At 41.4% G+C, this 9,473-nt stretch overlaps 1 long non-coding RNA gene across 1 annotated transcript; it reads left to right on the forward strand.

Moving 5' to 3' along the window:
* Nucleotides 1–94: 94 nt before the first annotated feature.
* LOC140702019 (uncharacterized) lies at nt 95–9,063 on the forward strand. Its single transcript, XR_012081062.2, has 2 exons — nt 95–572; nt 8,808–9,063. It is a non-coding gene; the product is annotated as an uncharacterized LOC140702019 (long non-coding RNA).
* Nucleotides 9,064–9,473: the final 410 nt, after the last annotated feature.

Here is a 9,473-nt window from a genome sequence, read left to right on the forward strand (position 1 = left end):
TTTTCTAGAGCTGAAAAAGCACCCAGCGGCTTTTCCTAGGGCAGTATAAAAAGACCCAGGACATATGCAGCTCTTCCTGCTACTCACTGATTCGCCACAATGACAACCCAAGATTCCCAGCTTGCGCTTGTCATTAAGGGAGCTCCTGGTATTTTCCACTGCTCAGTAGCTGGTCCCAAGCCATTACTAACAGCTGCCTCTTGCCAAACTAGACTGGTGTTTTTTCACAATCCAGCCAAATGTCCTGAGTCCCAGGCCAAGAGAAACAGCTCCAGTTTTGCAGTTGTGAGGCAGCTGAGAAGGGGGATCTGCAGGGAGGGAAAAGGCATTGCAGCCGAGGGAAGGTTCGGTGGGACATACACATAACAGGCCAGGATGGTGACTCTCGATGCAACAGACCTGCCAGTCGTGGGAATTCAGCACAGCACAAAGTTACTGAATCTTAGAACTCTAGAGCTGGAAGAAACCCCCAAGGGTCACTGAGTCCAGTGCTCTGTCAAAGCAGGAAATCTGCAGTGAAAGCATCCCTAGCAGGTGGCCGTCTAACCCCTGGTTAAAGACCTCCAATGAAGGCGAGTTCACCACTTTTCAGTGTAGTCCCTCGTCAGGTTGTGTAGTTGAAATCTCCTTGTAATAGGAATTTATTATTGGGTCTTACCTTCTGGAACCCCGGGAAACAAGGTTGCTCCTTCCTCGACATGACAGCTCTCATGTCAATAATATTTGTTTGTTTGTTTGTTACCACCCCATTAGTGCAGGCATTCTCTAACGGTTCACAAGGTTGTAAAGTTTTACATTTTTGGTTAAATTACTCTAGCTGCATAGAGGAAGTGCAAGAATTCACAGAGCAGAATAGCTTTCAGGTTCCCCAGAACAGTCCACCCCTTTTCTCAATAACTCTCTATGAGACATTTGTAGTAGAAAGAATAAAAAGTTTCATTACTTAAAGAACAATAGCAACTGACAAAAATACAGTAACTGCTTTCAGCCACAGAGTTCAACACAAATGCTACAGAGGGGGAAAACAACACTCAACAGAGAGGCAGGGCTTTCAATAAATTAAAGACACCTCCCCGCCAAAAACATCCCTCCTAGCCACACTTATTGGAGGCAGCATGCAAAGTTGTAATAACTCCAATACACAATCCATCAAATCACATGTAAATCAACAATACAATATACAATGAATACCATAAAATAAACAAAACCTTGTCACTAGCTTAAGTACAGTATCTGTATTTAAATAGAATTAAAGAAATTTAAAACAAATGTGGACATCTGAAGTCAGTTATTAAAACACTAAAAAAAAAACCAGCTTGAAATAATTCAGTTATTATTAATTTCCTAAAAACTGAGAGGGATTGAAGATTGCTCCAGAGGGAAAGGGTCATAACCAAGAAAGCATGATTCAAAGTGTCAGCTCTTTTGCCTTCCTTAGGTGTCACTATTGTTAACATCACGGATGGTGAGGAGCAGGCCACTTTGTGGGAGAGACATTCTGACAAGTTGTTGTTGTTGTTAGTCATTTAGTCATGTCCAACTCTTTGTGACCCCATGGACCAGATCACGCCAGGCCCTCCTGTCTTCCACGGCCTCCTGGAGTTTGGTCAAATTCATGTTGGTAGCTTCGATGACACTGTCCAACCATCTCGTCCTCCGTCATTCCCTTCTCCTCTTGCCTTCACACTTTCCCAGCATCAGAGTCTTTTCCAAGGAGTCTTCTCTTCTCATGAGATGGCCAAAGGATTGGAGCCTCAGCTTCAGGATATGTCCTTCCAGTGAGCACTCAGGGTTGATTTCCTTCAGAATGGATAGGTTTGTTCTCCTTACAGTCCAGGTGCAAGTATTGAGGTCATAAACCATTAAGGTCTAGGCTGAACATACCTGGCTTCTTGAACTGTACCTCATAGGTCTTGGTTTCCAGAACTTTTGCTGTCTTAGTTGACCTCCTCTGGACACGTTCCAGTTTGTCCTTCCTAAACTGTGGCACCCAGAACTAGACATAGCACTCCAGCTAAGGTCTGCCCTAAGCTGAACAGAGCAATACTGTCACTTCCTTTGAGTCAGACACTATACTTCTGCTGTTGCAGCCTTGTAATGCGTTAGTGGTTGGTTGGTTGTTTTTTGCCACTGCATCATACCATTAGCACATGTGTAGCTTGTGACCTACCAAGACACCCAGATTATTTTCAGGTGCACTGCTGCCAAGACGGTATCATCCATTCTTGATTTTTACCTCTTGAAACTCATTTTGGTTTGTTTTGGCCCAGTTCTCCAGTCTGTCAAGGTCGTCCTGAAGCCTCATTCTGTCTTCTGATGCTGTCCCTGCGAATCTAATGAGCAACCATTCTGCACCTTCATCTGAGTCATTTATGCTGAACAATACCACGCTCTGGATAAAACTCTGCATCAGCCCAGCTGTCACTCCTCTCCAGAATAATAACCACTGGTTGGTGAAGCCTTTTCTGATTTGGTCACCAACCAACTACAAATCCACTGAACAGTAACATCATCTTCTTCATATTTGACCAGCTTGGCCCCATGCTATAATGAAGGTGGTGGTTATAAAAGCATTGCTAAAATACAGTATTTTTTACCACAGCATTCCTCTCATCTATCAAGCCTGTGACTCTATTTTTTTTTCAAAGATAAGTTTAGTCTGGCATGACTTGTTTTTGAGAAAACTATGCTGGCTGTTCATAATCACAGTGTTCCTTTCTAAATCCTTATATATGCAGACTGTTCAATGCTATGATCTACAATCTTTCTTGGTATCAACATCAAACTTACTGGTAGTTGATCAAATCTACTCCCCCCTTTTTTCCTTCCTTCCTTCCTTCCTTCCTTTTGAAGAGGAGGACAACATTTGAGTAGTTACATTGGCCCAGGTCCAGTCTTTGACCATTCTTCTCAAAAATTCTGAAAGACTGTTGAAAAGCAGCCTGAAATCATATCTTGGAGCTTTTTGAATACCCTTGGATGCAGTTCATTTAGCCCTGATTTGAATTTGTTTAAAGTAACTTGGGATTCCGATACTACGTCCTTATCTTTCCTGGGTTATAGTCCCCTCACTGTCTCCTTAAATCTACCTTTACTAGGTTGAGCATTTTCTTTGAAAGAAATAACAGTTAGAGGATTGAAGAAACCTGGGTTCAATACTCAGTCTCACCAAATGAGTTTAACCCAGTTACTCTCTCTGTCAGAAATGATTTACCCTTCCCTTCTTCAGGGAGACACTTTGGCTTAAAATTAAACAGAAGAAAATTTCTCTCAGAAATGATGTGTTTGCACTGGTACATCGCTGGTTGAAATTTACACTGGTATGAAACCAGTGCACAATAGCTTAACTTATGATTCCCCCCCCCCCAAAGATCTTTGGGAACTACAGGCTTGAGACAGTGCTTTTAGGTAGAACTGAGATTTTTTTAAAGTCACCTCAGAGGAAATGTGCCCAGTTACACTAATCTTGGTGTTCATATTTATAATACCAGTGACTATACATAGACAGTTCTTAACTTTTGCCACTAAGATATGTTGTTTATCGTGGAGGGGGCTGCTGTGCAGAAGAACTTCATCTGCTCAGCTGTCGTACATTTAAAGTTCAGGTGGCAAGGGAAGGACCTCAGGCAGAGGCTGCTCTCACTTTCCCCTCAGTAGATAGACATAATGTGGAGGTTAACCCTAATATGCCCTCCAGACAGTGAAACATCACACTCCTGATTATGTAGTTCAACAGCTTCGCTGTGGGGAACACAGAATAACTCCCACACATACCGCATATGCAGACTTCATAGAAGGAAGGACTCATATCATCACCACAGACTTAAGGTGAGCTAACAGCAATTTTTCTCCTGAGAGGATTTTAATTTGAGGATGACATTTCCATCAGGATGATGAGATATGTTGCTTCCTCAGGTAACAGACAAAATGACAGTCCTTCCACCACCATCATTCCAAACGCAGAAGCCGAAGATTGACAGTTGGATTGTGTTTCAGCAATGGTGATGGTCTCCTTCACCACATCTGAATGCAGCAGATTAGCTGAGGAATTGCAGCATATCCTCCAGTATCTTCCTGTCATTCTACCTATTCTTTTCAGTATCTTCTGCTTGAAGGGGCTGCCTCATTCTGCCCAATGGTACGCTTGGCCTTGATTGATTCAAAGAAAATGACTCCTGCTCTTTTCAGTGGCAAGATAAAATATTGCTTGATTGCTTTACAAAGGTTTTCTGGGGTCTACTGACCATGGGTTAATTTCAGAGCTTGTTCAAATTGTTTTTTTGACAATATCCTTCAGCCAGACTGGCCACCAGTAATTCTGACTGGGAAGTTCTGAGAGCTGTATTGGAAAAAAAGTCACTTTTCCAAGCTTTGCCTGGTCAGTGCCTTCCACTTGACACATTTCAGACCTCAGCTTCTTCATTGACTTCAGAGTTGCTACCGTATAACATGTGCCATACCCAGATTTAGATACAAGGGCAAAATATTGACACAGTTTAAGTAGCAAATCTGTTTAAGTGTGAGCTTTTATGGCTCACATTATTACAAGGACCAGCTATGTAGTTGTAACATAGGTGGCAATACAGTAGTATTCTAAACTGCAAGTTAGGTACATTTCAGTGGTTTGGTGGAGCCATGACATAAGCTCCAAAAGGTGCTCCACAGATAGCAGTGAACTAAAATACTATACCTATGAAAGAGATACTTCTGGAAGACATGGAACAAATGATGATGAACTTATGTCTTGTAATATTTTCTTCAAGGTGAAGTTCCAGAACTCAGTTGTTAAGGTGTGTCGCTGGCTTGTTAAACCACACTGGTGCCTAACAACAGAAACAAACATCATCCAAGCCATAAGAATCTAGCCAGTAGCCGAGCCAAAGAAAGCATCTGCTTATCTCTCAAAGTGTGTCATGGGTGTGCAAAATTCCCTTATTTCTCAGCCACAAGGAAACAAATCCCATTTTTGTTTGCTGTATCTTATGTAATGCAAAAAGAAACTGTTGATCTGCTATATCGTAACACAGGAACGAGTGAAATCAAAGATAGATATGAAGATTTGGGAAATAAACGTTCAAAATTCATTACGTAGTTTATTAAACCAGCAAACAGGCCACAAAAATGTGGAAGCTTCTTCATCCTGCAGAACTCTTTGTCAGGTTAGCAGGAGGTACGCAGGGAGAAACAGAAAAGCCCCAAAATTAGGACAGATATTGTTACTGTCAGGTCTGCAGTTCTGACTGTTGCAAAACTGAGAGTTGTACACTGAATAAATGAGTCACTTGTCAGTACCAAGTTACACCTCTCTTGCATCTTTACCAAACACACCTGTAAAGGCATGTCCAGACGGGTATATAGATCAGTATTTGGATCACTGTTGGTATGGTTTGGTTTGAACCAAATTGTGTCATCCACACGTGTTTCTACTTAGATTGACGGATCCTGCCCCTTTAAGAGCTGTCTCACTTCTTTCTGGTACAGGGCTAGAGGTTTCTGGGTTTGGGGGCACGATTCATCACACTCTTGTGCACCCAAATGGAGCTGTGGGTGATGTTCTCTGAGGTGACAACCCTATGAGATAAGAAGTGGGTTATGACATTAAAAGGGAGGAGAGAGAACCCTCTTATCTACCTTCATTTTCTTTGTTTATGTTTCCCTAACTGAGACATGCTAGGTTGATACTATGCAAAGTTGATGCATTGCTCTTTCAATATGCCACTTACTTTAATTAACAAACAAACAAAAAAGGAAATCTTCCAAATTCAGGTCTAATCATTAAAACATGCTGGGTTACCTTCCAAGAATAATTGGGGAGGAAGAGTTGAAGGTAGAACCATGGTAGGGAAAAGTTTTAATCTTCTCCTTCATCATGGACCATAGTTTCCATAGGTTATTATTATGTGCTGTCAAGTCGGAATTGATTTACAGTATTGCCACCTAATATGGTTTCCATAATAAGTGAGGGATTTAAGGATTACAGTAATTCTATGAGTTCCACCCCTCAGTGAGTTTCCGTGGAAGAGTTAGGGAATGGATTCTAGTCCATTCCTCTGTCTGCTACACCAGACTAAGTACCCAGTTTCTATATAGTGTCCTCCAAACCTCTGTGGCTGTGTCATTTGTTGGGCAGGACGGAACATTAAATGCATCCACACATCTAATTTCATGTCTAGTCTGGTGCTTAACCATTATGCTACACTGCCATTATCAGCATTAATGTGAGTAAATCCCATTGTACTCTGAAAGATTTGCATAGGGTTGCGCTGCTTAAGGAAGCGTTGTTTCCAATGCTTTTGATGCTATATATTGATTCATGAGCCAGACTAATCCTTGGTGGAATGAATCTATTAGTCTCCTCCTTCTTCCATCCACTGTGTTGGATTAAAGAACGGCCATAAATCTGTCAGCTCTCGTTCTGCCCTCCACTTTGGAAATTCCTATGGTGTGAGAGATTAGCACATGAGCCTTGTGTGTTAGGACGTGGGCTATCCAATGTGGGATTCATTACCCTATTGAAATCCTTACCTAAGAGAGGGGTTTTTCTAGAAACTCATCTATCATGTTGACGAGCTTTACACAAAAATTGTAGCAATGTCCAAAATAAGGTCCATGAATACAACATAAAATCGGACATTCTTTTTGCATTTTCAGCAAACCCTTGAACTGCCTTTATCAACTTAAGCATGGCAGCAGTAGTGCCGAAATGCTGCATACTACAGTGACCATCAGTACATTTTTAATAGTGTGTGCTGATGGCACTTGTTGTCCAATCACACATAGGGAGCCAATGTTAAGAATGCACGTTTTACACAAACATATCACCACATCTCCCAGGAGGTGGTTATTGAGAAATTATCTTTTAACTTACTAATACACTTGAAAACTCAACTGAAATAGAGAGAACAGGAAAAAACTCTCTAGTCTGGCCTGTGACCAGTTATATGAAAACTCACATGACTGAACATGTCCCCTCACCAGGAGAAAAGCAACATAGAGATGCAATGAACAAACATTCTTCCAGATAAAAATGTACTGCACATTGAAGACTAGTTATCAGTGAAACAGTGTCTCCTTGACACACCAGAGTTTTGCTTGAAGGGTCTTTTCAGTGCAAAATTTTGTCTGAAGTGGTACACTCCACACATGCTTTTTTGACTTAATTGAAGAGCTGTGTCTTAGCTATGCTTATGCATGTTGGCTCTAAAGAATTCCCTTCCCCTGCCACAAAGAACATATATTTGGAGTGCAGGCGCATCATGTATAGGCCTTCCACATGCTCCTTCCTTGTCAGGACTTGCAGGGTATGAGGGATAAAAGAACATCTTCGGTGCCAGCATTGTCAGGTTGCAGGACTCTGCTCACTGAACAGTACGTTGCACAAGCAAAGTTCGTATCTGTTGCACGAATGTGTCAAAGTAACATCTGGCCCATGATAAGACTGATGGGGAAATGGCTGGTGGGGGGGTTACCATTTAAAAGATCCTACTTTGCACAACGAAGACATTCAGGGAGTGGAGAGGATGTCTCTCAGCTCTTTTAAAGAGACCTTCCTTTTGTATGGCAATCCCCAGAATTCTCCAGGTATCCAGGCAGGACTTAGAAGGGTTAAGTTTACAGTACTTCTATGTTCCTCTGCGCTGGAGGATGGAAGCAGGGCAGAGAGAGAGGACAGAGCGAGAGAAAAAACAGGCCCTCTGCCACAGATGGGGAGATCTGACAATTTTCTTTCTTTTAAAAAATAACTTATTTTAATAATAAACAATACTATGACAAATAAAAGACATGATAAAAAGGAAAAATAACTAGCAACAGAAACATACACTCATTTTCAAATAAAAACTCATAATACATTAAATCTGACCATTCTTCTTTCTCCTGCTTTCAGATTTTCAAGTGGTTTTTAATGATAACGATAATTAAAGTCTGGCAAAGTCTGGAATTCTCACCCATCCGTACCCGCTATGCTAATCTGCTGCCTTCAAGTCCACTTCACTTGTGCACGTGCAGTATCTCTAGAACAGGAGTGAGCAACTTTCATGCTTCCAGGACCATTTTTATCCTGCCCCAGACCTTCGTTGCTATTTTCAGCAATTAAATCCAAAGGTGTTGCTTTTAAAAAAATATATAATGAGTGGTAACAGAAAAGTAACAACAGTGCAATAGGTAACATTAGGTGGTTGTTTTTCCAGTACTGTAACAAATAACAATAATGGACTACTGTTCAAACACTGTAGTGGTTAACAGGAGTAATGCTATAGCTTTGGAAAAGCAACTTCTGAAGTTCTTCTGCTTCTTGAGGCCTCTGCCTCACTGTGCCTAATGACAGGGCCCTGATGGCAACAGAGATTAATAAGGCAGAGGCAGCCACCCCAGATGCCCTCAGAGCTTGAGAGACCACTCTGGAGAAGAACAGAGAGGAAATGCAACCCCATTTTCTGGTTTGTAAATCCCAGTCTGAAGAGGAAACAGCATAATTTTTGTATCAGGCTATGCTGGCACTTTGCACTACTTAAGAAAAAAGAAGGGGTGGAATTTACATTTATCTGTAATGAACTAGTCAGAGATGGCAAGACTTTTTTTGGGGGGGGGTCTGCTTAATTTTTTAAATAGTATGCTAAAATCCACCAGGCAGAATCTGATGCAAAAAACATGCACTTAGGCTTCTTCCGATTGAGTGTTTGTTCTCCTTTACGTACCTAATTGTTGACTGATTAAATTCCCTCTTCCTTTAAATTTTTCCTCTCTACCTTTAAAAAAATGTTAATGTTCCTCTCCTTAGAAATGTGTTGGTTTCTTCTCATTCTTAGAGAGAAGAGGAATTTTATGAATGAGTTTGGACAGAAATCCCTGTGAGATCTGGAGTCATCTGGCACCACCTGGATAAGGTCTCAGAATCAAAGAATTACAAGCCCAGAAAGTTGCTGTGATTGTCAGAATGGAGCAGAATTCGCACTAGTTCCCCTGCACAAAAATCTGCCTCATGATTTCTTCGTTTCTGCAATATAACTGAATGTGTATAATTTTCTTATAAGCAGAAAAATGAAATGAGAAAAATCCTTACAATCGTGACTATTTTGTAACAGTGGATCACCCAGAGATCTAGTAGTACACTAGGTTCCCCCTTTTATCCCTGTCTGAACTAAGGCTGTGACGACATGGTCAGATACTGTGGAATTTGCTGCAGGTGTAAAACACATGAATTTTGCCTTTTAATTTTACTAATCATATGATGCAAAGGCCCGTTTGAATCAATCCGCCCTTCTTGCTGCCAGTGCAGAGGTTTTTCCCCTCTGCCACTGGGGGCTTTTACTGTTTTCAAGCTGGAACGATTCAAATGGATTTTTGCCAGTGTGATCAGATGTTTTATTCTCCAGACAGATGGAGGAGGCATGACTGTGGCTGGGTATTTTCATGACATACTAAGCTGGACATGATGGCAATGGGAACACCCACCCACCTCCGTAATCTTTCTC

This window comes from Pogona vitticeps, chromosome 9, assembly GCF_051106095.1.
Source record: "Pogona vitticeps strain Pit_001003342236 chromosome 9, PviZW2.1, whole genome shotgun sequence".
Classification (NCBI taxonomy): domain Eukaryota; kingdom Metazoa; phylum Chordata; class Lepidosauria; order Squamata; family Agamidae; genus Pogona; species Pogona vitticeps.